Raw genomic sequence first — 13347 nt, forward strand, 5'->3', positions numbered from 1 at the left:
ATGTCATAAGCAGAGTTTTTTCTTTTTTCTTTCTTCCTTTTTTCTTTTTTGTGTATGTGCCCTGGATGGAATCTTCTAAACTTTATATATTAGTTTAAAGTCTTAGATGTAACAGCGCCAAATGTGCAAGTTTCCGGGAAATGATTATTTGCGTTACATTTTCCTTCATAATGCGTACTTGGAAAATTAAGTGAGAAAGGTGGAAATTCCCCTAACACCGAGTGAAAAAAAATGCAAATCGTTAAATCAAACTAGTATATGCTTTTGCACAACCAACCACATTAAGAATGTCTTCCGCTTCTGACGAACATGATTATTGTTGAGTGACTTAAAACTCCCGACACACGTTTCACTGCCACTGCTTCAATAAACCACAACAGACAGTATTTATTAGACCGTTCATTGGTGGTTAATTGAGTGGCTGTACCTGTGGCACCTTAGAGGCACATATGTCCCGTTCATAAGAGAGAGAGAGAGAGAGAGAGAGAGAGAGAGAGAGAGAGAGAGAGAGAGAGAGAGAGAGAGAGAGAGAGAGAGAAAGGGGAGGGGGGACGAACTAACAGACGGACAGACAGACCAGACGGACAGAAAGACAGTAGATGACTAATCGTTTCTATCTCACATTCCTCATTGATTTTCTTTCCTAGTTTTCTAAAACAGATGAATAAATTAACATTGATGAGTTCAGCTTCTTCCGATTTTTTTTTCTTTTTTTTTATTGTACATTCCTCCGTGTTTTCTTCTCATTCCGCCAAGAGGATGAACGAGCTGTCTTCGACTTGATAAAATGAGGTTTTGATACGCATTTCTGTGTTGTCGTCTTATTCAGTCAGGACGAATGAATGAATTAGCATTGATAAGTAATTGATTAATTTATTTATGGCGCCACACAATGGGATCGGTTGACAGAATGCGCATCTTCCGACAAACACCACGGCGCCTGTGTCCTCCACCACCTGGCACCAGCAGTAGTGCCACTAGTACCAGCAACACCATGAGGGCGGCGCTGCTGGGATGTCTCTCTACCAGGAAGACACCCACTGTTTCCAAAACACCACGATAAATCAGACCCGAGTATATTTCAATAGTATTTACTGAGAACTGTCTCGCTTCTCAGAGACGCACGTTACTATTATGGGGGTATCTTTTTTTTTTTTTCAGAGAAGACAAGATTTTTATACCCTATTTACTCTCAAGTACCAGTACCTCTTGTTCGAGTAGTTTTGATGGCGCCTACGTTTTTTTTTTTTTTTTTTTTTTTTTTTTCTGTTGTCTCCGGTGCGGGTGTCCAGGTGTTGCCATGGGTCTCGTCCAAAGGGAGGGGGGACGTGGCACTAAGGGGGTCAGACGTGAAGGCGAGTGACGGGGACACTGCCAACAATGTATACTATGTTGGCACGCATCCCTTCCTCAGGCCGCCCATGCTGCCTGCCCATTCGACTTCACTTGGAGGGGGCGCGTGGGAGGGAGCTAGGGAATGGTGGGGAGGCTTGGGAGGGTGCGGAGTGGGCGGTGTAGAGGGTGTAGTGACAGCTATGAGTGGGCGTTGTAGCCGAGGGGAAATGAGGAAATATCAAATATGAAGTCAAGGCTGCGCAGAGGCGACGTCATTTGTCTCCAGCTAGGGTTGTAGCAGCTGCAGCAGCAGCAGCAGCAGCACAGCGGGGGAGCGAGCTAATTTGTTCATGAAGTGCGGAAGCATAAAGTTATAATTAGGTACAGTGTTACGTGTAGTGCTCGTTTTAGGGAGGCAACAAAATATTTATCAACATGGTGCTTGCTTGGCTTGTGTCAGCCGTAACAGTAAAGCCTTTAAATACGCTTAATAGCCTAGTTAACCTCATATACAAATAAACAGGTTGGCTTTAGTTCAGTCTTGCGTTGGAAATAAAAATAATCTGAAACTGGGGTCTCGGTTAGGAATGGCGAAGGTCAGGACAACAGCAAACTTGGGCTATCTCTCGGTCATATTTTAGCTGTATTGTTGTGGTCACAAGTCAAGTAACCTGCCACACTCCCACTGAGTGTTGTGTTTTCCCTCAATCTCTGCTCCTCTGATGTTCTTAAAATCCATCAGTTGTCAAGTTTCGTAAGAAGATTGCCAGCAGATGACAGGACGTAGACTGGGGGAAATACTAATCACCGTGAAAATAAGTAACGTACCTTATTCTACTACTGACTGTATAAATGAAATACGGTAAATTTTGTTCTGTCAGTCTGTCCTCGCAAAGTTAGTCATAAGGAAGACACTTTACAACCTTTATCATGTATCTCGAAGCCCACCAACCTATGCCTCCCCTTTACATCCACTCGTATGCTTGTGTTTACTGCACAGTGCTGTCCATCGCTCCATGTTACCGACCTCCGCCTGTGTTAAAAAATGCCTTTAGAAAACAACAGCGGTTACGTCACATGACAGCCGAGCAAGCCGAAGGGAAGGAAAGGCTCAGCCCCAGCCTTGGACCTAACCCCTGGTGCTCTTGACAAAAGCCTTGAAACCGCTCAGCATAAAGGAAAATTATATATCCTCCTTCTTTTCGAGGTCTAAAGACCGTATTTTTAAACATTTGAAAGTCTTATATGACTATTTTAAAGACTCTAGTGAAAAGTATTTGGATTTTCATTGATGTTTTCATGATTCATGGTCTTCTAACATAAATTAAGCATCACCAATGAGAAAACATCTATGAGAACCTATTGATATGTGGCCTTAAAAATTAGGTCCATTGAGTTACGGCTCTCCAACAACAAGGTTATATCACACCTCCTACTCTTACGAGAGAGAGAGAGAGAGAGAGAGAGAGAGAGAGAGAGAGAGAGAGAGAGAGAGAGAGAGAGAGAGAGAGAGAGAGAGAGGTGGGAGGGGGGTTACAGGATCGGCAGACACTTTAAAGTCACGGGAACAGGAGCACGAATAGACAACCACAGCACCTCCAAAAATCATCCAGAAAATCCCAGGAAGGGAGTACTATATTATAATATACACACATACATGCATACATACATATCGACCATCTCTCTCTCTCTCTCTCTCTCTCTCTCTCTCTCTCTCTCTCTCTCTCTCTCTCTCTCTCTCTCTCTCTCTCTCTCTCTCTCTTTCTTTTATCTCGTGGCACAACACGCACCTGTGGCTGTCGCCCGGGGTGAACAGCCCCCTTTGCTCCCCCTCAGCAAGTCCCTTGGCGCTTGTTAGGTTAAATATTTATTGATTACCTTGTAAAAATAAGAAAAAATAGAATTAACGACGTACGGATAGACTGGAGAGAGAGAGAGAGAGAGAGAGAGAGAGAGAGAGAGAGAGAGAGAGAGAGAGAGAGAGAGAGAGACCCAAATAAGTCACCAAGGACTGGGAGAGACTCGAGGCCACGTCAGGAAGGACACACAAGAAAGTGACAATGATGACAAAAAAAAAAAAAAAAAACAGAAACAAGATCAGACTTTAGCGCCAAGATTTCGACTGACTGGCTGAAAAAAAAAAGAGATACAGGAAATATATAGAACCAGTGCACACAAAATGTTTTGAAATTTATTAGTGCTTTCCTTGCCGCCGCCAGTCTGCGTGAATGCACTCAGAAATTTCACGACCATTCTGAAAATAACCGTGCGAGGGAGCCAAGTTGAGGCGTGCTGAGGGCCAAACTATACTCACGGCGTCTCTGCCGCCGCCGCCGAGTGTGCTGGTGACATATGAGTACATACACACACCGACATGTAAACACACTTCCTGCCAACGCTACTGTGTGTGTGTGTGTGTGTGTGTGTGTGTGTGTGTGTGTGTGTGTGTGTGTGTGTGTTGTAACGTGTTACCTTTATTGCAGTGACAGGTAAGTATTTTTCTCGTTATTATGTAATTTCTTGAGATAAAATTGACTTGTAGGAGAGAGAGTAGGGGAGAGGGAAGTATAAATTTCATTGTTTATACGTATACACAGATCACGATACATTTTTCACAATAAAAATGTTTGTTCCACGAGGAAGGACCATCAGTGTAGCCGTGACAAAACACATGGACACACACAGTTAATACGTGATTATAACGATGACAGTGGTAGGAACAGGAGAACAACGATACGAATAGTAATAACATTGATAACAGTGGTTGTAAGAATTATAATGACGATGATAATGACTATCATTAACACCAAGAAGAAGGAGAGGAAGAAGAGTAGAAGAAAACGGAGATAAAAATTAAATAATAGTAGTAGTATAGTAGCAGCAGCAGCAGCAGCAGCAGTAGAACAATTATAAGAACCGTGTAAGTGGAAACATTCAGAACGCGAGCAAGAAGCGCAGCGTTATCCTAAGAAGGTAACACTCACCCTTGACTGTTCCGAACTCTGGCACTACCCCACAAGGTTACATGTCCCGAACACACACACACACACACACACACACACACACACACACACACACACACACACCGACGAACACTCGCGGTCCCTTTACCTTCACTGTCCCTCGTGTGTAACATCACTAGCGAGGAAAATAAGGCAAACCCTCTCAGCAAAGTCTTACATCACAAGGACACTAACTAGATGCCTTTTAAAATATCTACAAAGTGACCTTGCTTTTTGCGGGACCGGTTAGTCTGTCTCCCTACAAAATGTAAAACGCATCTGGTAATAATTTGCTAAGAGACAAGGAATCATCATAGTCTTCATCATATTGATAAGTAGTAGACGTGTAATTAGGAGATAAGAGATCCATTTAATCTTCATCGTATCTATCTACTTAAGAAGACAAACTTTCCTTGTCGTCATCGTGCTCGAAAATTATATGCTACTTTAAGAGACAATGAACCTTCCTCTCCTCTGTTTCATCGCAACTAAAGTTCAAGATATTTACTTCCTTAGGAGACGATGAACCCTCCTTGCCTTCATCATATCCACACAACTAGAGGTCTTTCAGGAGTGCATCTCATGAGCAATCCTACAAAACATGAAATCTGAGCACGAGTCCGCAGGCAATACACAGGCATCAGCGGGGCATAATTTTCCCTTTCGCACTGTTTGCCAAGTGTGTCTCTGGAGGTGTGCCTTCCCGCCCTCTATCCCCGCCCCACTATGCACTGTTGGCACCCTCCACCACACAAGCAGTGGCACGTATAACTTTTGAATTCGCCATGCCAAGAGTCGCCTGTGATGTGTGTGTGTGTGTGTGTGTGTGTGTGTGTGTGTGTGTGTTTGTGTGTGTGTCAGGGGATGGAGGGGAAAGGTTTTATTTAGAAACGAAGAGTGTGAATATTATTTTCTCCGCCTAGTTGTAAAGGGCTCACACGCGTCTGACTGATTCATGCTTCACCCCAATACAGTAAATTAATAAACACCATTAACCTATTCAGTCTTTAGTCATGTAAGCAGCTTTTCTTTTCTTTTTTCCTCGTTTATTTTTCTTGTCTAGTGAGTTGATTAGTGACGAGTGATGAACAAGGTGACAATTTACAGGTGACATTGTTTACAAATATTTGTATATAGCTGCTCATCATAATTTTGATTTGTTTCCGAGTCGCTACCATTCGTCCTTCCCTCAGGGACGTAGGCAGGGTATATATATATATATATATATATATATATATATATATATATATATATATATATATATATATATATATATATATATATATATATATATATATATATATATATATATATATATATATATATATATAAGCAGGGAGTCACTATGCTATAAAGAGACACTCCTTGTGAAAACCAACATTCTCATAATAGTCTCGATGCACACTAACCTGCTGTGCACTCTTCATCAGTACCTCGCCTCCATGCCATTATTATGTCTGTTTCTCCCACATCATGATTACGTTCATGAAAATTCAGAATTTAACTAATTAACGTTGACTACTAATAGCTTATTAGTTCACAATTTAAGTGATCAAAATCAAACCTAAAGGCATTAAATTAAACTTTGAACTTGACTACTTTGTTAACTGTTGTCGTGAAGTTAAGAGAGAAGTGAACAATTTCGTTTTCTTTAATGAGTTCGCCTTAGGTGTAAGGAATGCGCATGCGTCTCGAGTCGGTTGCTTGTAACGCGGGTTAAATCATCCTAACGGTTAGTAATAAATGACTCTATTAATTTGTGCTGCTTTCTGGGTAAATCTTTTTTGGCTGGCTTTTTTTTCTTTCACTTTTTTTTTTCATGTTTCTATGTATTCTAGTGTGTTCGTAATTCTGGAAAAAAGTATATTACACTGATGAAAAATTGCTCAACTCTCTCTCTCTCTCTCTCTCTCTCTCTCTCTCTCTCTCTCTCTCTCTCTCTCTCTCTCTCTCTCTCTCTCTCTCTCTCTCTTCCCTGACTCCTGGCACATCATTTGATTTCCGCTTCCTTATGGTGTTGGGTGTCTCCAAGCCAACCATTGTTGTAAGCCACTCCTGCCTCTGCCTCCTGTCATTCATTCGCTTCTCCGCCTCTTCTCTCCTCCATACACTAGTTACAAGTCATTATCGTGTTAGAGCGGTGATTGACGATCTGGTAACAGGTGTGGTAACGGTAGTGGTGGTGGGTTCGGAGTACTCGTGGTTAAACTGCGTCAGCGTCAAAACCAAACTTTGAAGTCCAAACTGAGAGTAGACGTGACGCGCGCTCTGACTCTGGTCTGCCCTATGCTTGCGTAAAACGGTAGCATGCACTTAGTCACTCAGTCAAGCTGTTGTCTGTGACTTAGCAAAAAAATAATTAAATAAATAAATAAAAAATAGAAAAATAAAAAAACGAGTCATATGCATTCCACAACACCATGTTAACTTTTAACTGTTATGCACTCTCCTCAAGATTAATGAATAGTTTGGTACTAATACAAGTTTAGAGAACAAAATCAAGTGGTTAAAAGTCCGTCTTATGGGAGAAGGGATTAGGTAGGAGTAGACTAAAGGCTGATTCACACGACCTCAAGCTGGCAATACCTGGCAATACATCCTCCCAGCTGGATGTGCGTTCACACAGGCGGCTGGGAAGGAGCGGTTGGTTGGCGGGAAATTAATATAAACAGACAGCATCTCGGCAAGATATCTTCCTCCAGCGACGATGCCGAAGTGATAATTACATTTCTTTTGGCGTACCGGAAGATAAAACGGAAAAGGAAACGCCTGTGGACACGTCCCTGGCTGAGTAGAAGAGGAGAAAGGAGTGTTTGCCACACTCTTTTGCCTGAGCTGAGCGTGGAAGACCCAGACACCAGGGAAATAGTGGATACGCCTCAACAGGGAGCAATACCATGGTTTTCTGCAGCTTGTGACTCCCCATATCAAGAAGGAAGATACATACATGAGGGATGCAATGACATATGGTGAATGCCTGACACGCTGCACGTTATCTAGCAACTGGTAAAGAAGAGAGGCCGGTTACTACCCATTATATATATATATATATATATATATATATATATATATATATATATATATATATATATATATATATATATATATATATATATATATATATATATATATATATATATATATATATATATATATATATATATATATATATATATATATATATATATATATATATATATATATATATATATATATATATATATATATATATATATATATATATATATATATATATATATATATATAATATGAGAGAGAGAGAGTCTCGGGTTCCAGAAATGACGTCCCCTCAGTAGCTCCAGCATTAACTTTTCTGCCTCCAGACATTACGTCTTCCACAATTCTCTTCCCGAAGACACGATGTAAACAAAGCAGCCGGCGGCTGGACAAGACCAACCTGTCGGTCTTGTTGGCGAGGCTGGCAATTCCAACCCCAAGGTACCAAAAGTCCAGCAGGCGGGCCAACGCGGCTTGCGGCGGCTGGCAATTCAGCAGCGAATTGCCAAATGTGAACCCGTCTTTACAATGAAGTGGGAACCAGGCGAACACCCACAGGCACAATGCACACTATGAACCTTTCCTAAGTCCTTTGTAAGGGGATTGGGATTTTACACGATCATTGTGCTTATGTGTGTCTTGGTAATGAGTGCAGAAGCACCCGTCTCTAAAAGGAAATAAAAGGAAAAGGAAGAGACGCTTCATGCGGCGCAATGAATTAAGGGCAATGCCGATACCGTGTGACGGGAAGTTTTATACTTTTATACTAGTTTATTCATTTAGCTCTGGTTATGGCGTATTTCATCAAGCAGCTACACTATACTCTGTTTCACCAACTGTCACATAATTTGCCGCTGGATGACAAGCGAGCAGGGTGACCCTGCTTTTGACTGATGTTCTTCCTGAAAAGTTTACGTAAGTATTCCCGTCTTGTTTTAATACGTGCAGCAAATTCACTTTATTCCAACCAAAACGTTTATTCTAAAATAAAGATCTTGATGCATATACAACATTACTTTGACGCACGTTTCAAAGCAAGACATGAATATATAGACCAGTACGTGATTGAGACCTGGAGTGTTAACATTATCGCGTGTGCCTACCAAGATGGTAAAGTTGCAGTGACAGAGATAGTTACAGTATAACAACTAGGATGGCTGTTCTTTAGAGGTATATAACAGTGAGGCTCGTATTATTCATAACATTTACGATTTTTCTTTTTTTTTTTTTTTTTTTTTTAAGTGAGGGGGCCTTTCAGGTTGTTGGCAGTGTGGTGTGTGAAGCTTGCAACTCTTTTTAAGATATCTAAACTTCTGACAATGGATGTATAATGGTATACGAATTTTCCAAGATAAACAAACGTCTGGTTCTTCTGAAGATAAAATGTCCACCTCAACCTTGCCTAACAGGACTCCTGAAGACATTGTTGTTTGTTCTTGATGGTATCGGGGGCGCCCTTCACTTGGCAGGCTATCGGAACACATTAGAACGAATGCATAAAGGTGGTTGAACTCTCCAATATGTCCACGGGATCAGGTTAAGTGTTGTAAAACGCTAATGAGTTTCTCTTTTTATTATTATTATTATTTTTAAAGAGTCCTGCAATTTTATTAGTGTCTTGAAGGCGAGATAAATCATCGCTCTCCTCTCACGTTGAATGTTTTGATTTATATGTGCATTGGAGACTTGATTGTCAATGTAGGTCTTGTCTGTTTTGCTCTTTGTTAAGGTATTGTTTGTCCAGTTTCCTTTGTTTTCTTGTTATTTTTTTTTCCTGCTTTTGTCTGCCCAATATTCTTTGCTTTGCTCTTATATGCCCACTTTTCTTTGCCTTACTATTGTTTGCCCAGTTTTCTTTGCCTTATTCAAGTTTGGCCAATTTTCTTTGCCTTGCTCTTCTTTGCCGAATTTTCTTTGCCTAGGTCTTGTTTGCCTTGTTCTTGTTGTCTAATTTTTTTTTTTGTATTTCTTTTGTTTTTATTTTCTCACTCGTTTGCCTAGTTCATGTATACCCAAGTTCTATTTTTTGTCAACCAAACTTTGTCAGTCACATACGAATTAATATATGAATTACCTCCGTATCGGTGAACAATAACGGCAGGTTTATTATTATTATTATTATTATTATTATTATTTACTATAGAAAACGTCGGGCAAGGATATAGATTCCATATTAATTTTATTTCTCACTTTCCTCTTTTTTTTTTTCGTACTCGGTGATAACTCCAACATGTATGATTTTGGGATACTATATCATTATTTTGGCACCAGGAGAGTGATTATAGCTTTAGAAAACGTACTATTGCCATCTTGAATAAGCAACCAAGTCTGATTATATTTCCTTTCATGAAGTCGGACACGAACCTTGAAGCAGAAAAATAAAATGTAGTTATCCATAATTAAGAAAATTTCAGGATTGAGAAAATTTCAGTGTCTAACGAGTTCAATGATCTCTTGACTGGGATGAACAGCAACACACACACACACACACACACACACACGGCGGTTATAAGAACGTAGCTATCAGAGCTTTGTATACTACAATTAGGTGAACACACACACACACACACACAGACGGAGGCAAACACACTCCAGCGGGCGGTCAGTGAACCCGGGACTCGTTCATTCATAAAGCTGTGGGAAGCTCAAAACTCGTCCAGACCACTAGGAGGTGAGGGTGGCCTCCTTCCTGCACCGTTACTGGATTGAACACCACCCCACACCCCGACTTTCCCAGCTCCTCCACTCTATTTTTTCCTTCCTCTACAGTCACTACATTACTCCACTCCTGCTGCGACTTATTAGCTAACCGTTCTCTTATTTTCATTAACGTCTTATTTACTCCTTTCTCCTATCCATCCTCGACTTGCCATTACGATAGTCTTTCTTCTCGCTCATTCCTTTCCAGTGCATCATAATCCAGTTCTTGTCGCTCCTTAATTTAACGCAGCTTTTCAGATAAAGTCTTAAGACAAAATGCATTTCATTTCCTGGACTCTCTCCCAAGCCGCAGATGCGCAAGGATGTTCAGCATTTCCTTTGCGTAAATTTGTGCTTTTCAGGCGTTTTGCTGGTCTCAGATATCTGCATCACCATCGCCACAGTGTGCCACTCACTACTGTACCTTGCTGCTCAACTCCTCTTTAGGAGACACCCGCTACCACCAGTGTCAGTTGCAGCTGACATGGACATATGTAGACATGACGGTCTTCGTGCACCTCACTAGCAAGCAGTGTCACTCACCGCTTTCCTCCTGGATTCGTGCAAGGTCCCACGCAACACCCCCAGCAACTCTACAGCTTCCCAACCCCTTCATCCTAACCCCCTCATCAAGATTTCTCTCTTTGCTTAGAGCAGAGCGTGGAGAACAAAGCCATTTTTTTTTTTTTAATCTCCCAACAGTCTCCACACTTCCATGTAGATAAGTATACCATTGAGGGAAATGCCCATTCCCTGGGCAATGGGTCTGTCTTGGTGGTGTCACCATGGAAGCCATCAGGTGAATTGCCACAGTACAATGAGGAAATCACACACCACTATGGCAAGGTCGGGCCTCTAGCTAAGGACACCAGCCTAGAGGAAGTTAGATATACTCTTAGAGCCATGAACATCATTGAAACAAAAGAGATTACATCCACTTACTCGTGGTGGAACGTGGGAGATGACAGGGGTGGATCCATGTGATCTCTTTCTTCCTGAGCAGCAGATAGCCCTGTTGCTCAGTTGCTCATCATTGCAGTGAGTGAGCCATTCCACTGACACTTGCTGGTCCTCAGTGCTTTGGTCCTTTTACAATACCTCCCACTATTACAAGACTAATGATGAATCCTGTGGCAGGTCTTATTACTACTTTCAGTGCAAAGGGCCCCATGGCCCTAGCTCAATGTTTTGCCCCCTCAACTAGAAAGCTCAGAAAACCTTCAAGTCAGCAAGGGAACAGATGCCCCTCCCAGATGTACTGTACACCAGCTTTATCTCCCAAAGGCTAGGCCATCTCATCAGCACTCCACGACTCCCACACCAACACCAACAGTGTCACCAAGGAATATCCCTCCATGCGCATTATAAATAGATAGGCCCTACAAGACCATCTAGAAGATGCTTCTTACCAGAAACTCCTGCTCTGCCTCCATCAGCTTCACCTCACCAGAATCCCAAACCCAGGTGCTACAACTTCCCACTAATTAAGCAGCTGCTCCTACTATGTACAGTGGGAGTAAACTGCCCCTGCATCTCACCAACACTTCTCAGAGGGCATCATTCCAAATCATCCCAGACTTCCCTCATCTATATCACTTCTCTTTCTGCCTGGTCATTCCACACAGTACCTTTCCCACACTGGTGCTCCTGCATTCCTAGCCCTTCTCCTTGGAGACACTGCATTCACCTCCACAGGACCATCTTCCTGTCCTGGCCTCCTTCCCTGATGTCTCTGTTGGCCCTTTCCCTGGAAGCTTGTCATGCTGGAAGATCGCATCATCTGGCTGGCCAACCATCACAAAGGCACTACACAATCCACCAGAGCTCGCCTCTCTTTCACTGGAAGAGGCAGCTTCTTGTCTTGCCACCACCTTAACAGAGGCAGAAAAGGAATCATTCCACCTCTTCACCCACCACTCTCCTTTCAGACCTGGAAAACCATGTAGAATGAGCCCAAGCAGTGCATGCCCACCAGCAGGCCTGGCATTGATAGCACAGGAAGCTAACACAACACCTTAGGGCTGAGTACACTGTCTGCACCAAAACCATTTTCCAGGCTGAGCAGAAGGTATGGGGATCCCACTCTCATTCCTCACCAGATGCACTTGAATTTTTCTGCTTATCATAGAGGACACAAAGAGTCATCAACCTCTGTCCCTCCATGATGGAAATATTCCCATGTCCAATGATATTCAAAGGTAGTATTCCTTGTCACCACATTCCATGAGAGAATTGGTTGAACTTCTCTCTACACCTGTCCCTAGACCTCCATGGTGCCATAAATACCATCGTTTCTGCTCCAGCTATCCCTGATTTAGCACAACCATTCATACCTGGGAAGTTATGACCACTCTCTTCATTAACTTGAAGGAAGCTTTCAACTGTGTCCCACACAATGGTATTATACAGTACAAGTTTGTAAAGTCTACAGAACTCACTGGTTCCTCTCTGGTCTAGCTGGAATCCTTCCTGACAGGCAAAACTTATCATGTCACAATGGATGCCTTCTATTCCAAAAAATCATTTGGACAGGAGTGCCACAGGGCTGTCCTCAGTTCACTCCTATTCAACATCCTGCTAACAGACTTCCATATCCCACCACACTCCCATCTCATGTATGCAGACAACCTGATCATAATTAGTACACTCCACAAAAACCCAAGCCTAAGCATACTTGCAAGCCACCACAGTACTAGAAACATGAGTAAGGGCATACAGCCTATCCTGCAACTCAGCTAAGAGTCCCTAATGTGCTTCACCCTCAAAACTGTCAACTCGGCTTTTACAATAACCCTGTGCAGCACTTTTACAATAACCCTGTGCAGCACATACCCTCAGGCATACACTCTCCTGGGTTTGAGGCTGGAAGAACCCCAACTCACCTAGCTCGCTCACATAGAATACCTCTGCACATCAGATAATAAATGTCTGAACATCATGAAAAGGATCAAAGGAATCCACTGAAACTATCCAAGATCTGCTCTACTACCATGTCACCCTAGACTCCAGAATTGCATACATTGACTCTCCCACCCATTCCATTCTAACTAAACTATAAGCAATACAGAATGTAACCCTTGGAATTGCCATGGGAGCACTGAGGTCATCTTCAATCACAGACCTCCAAACAGACAGCAGAGTAATTCCACTACATTGCTGCAGGAGAGAAATGTTGTGTCATGAGTTTCAGTGCTTTCAGTCATTCCCACCACCCTGCCTGCTTGCCACTCTTAAAGCCCCCTATAATATATAATATTTTGTCAATTTTACATATGAAAAATATACCACTACA

At 42.1% G+C, this 13347-nt stretch overlaps 1 long non-coding RNA gene across 3 annotated transcripts in view; it reads left to right on the forward strand.

Moving 5' to 3' along the window:
• The window catches only part of LOC135110957 (uncharacterized), a 283116-nt gene that overhangs the window by 260445 nt on the left and 9324 nt on the right, over window positions 1–13347 (forward strand). The gene's annotated exons all lie outside the window — the stretch shown is intronic.

The sequence above is a fragment of the Scylla paramamosain genome, chromosome 21, assembly GCF_035594125.1.
Source record: "Scylla paramamosain isolate STU-SP2022 chromosome 21, ASM3559412v1, whole genome shotgun sequence".
Classification (NCBI taxonomy): domain Eukaryota; kingdom Metazoa; phylum Arthropoda; class Malacostraca; order Decapoda; family Portunidae; genus Scylla; species Scylla paramamosain.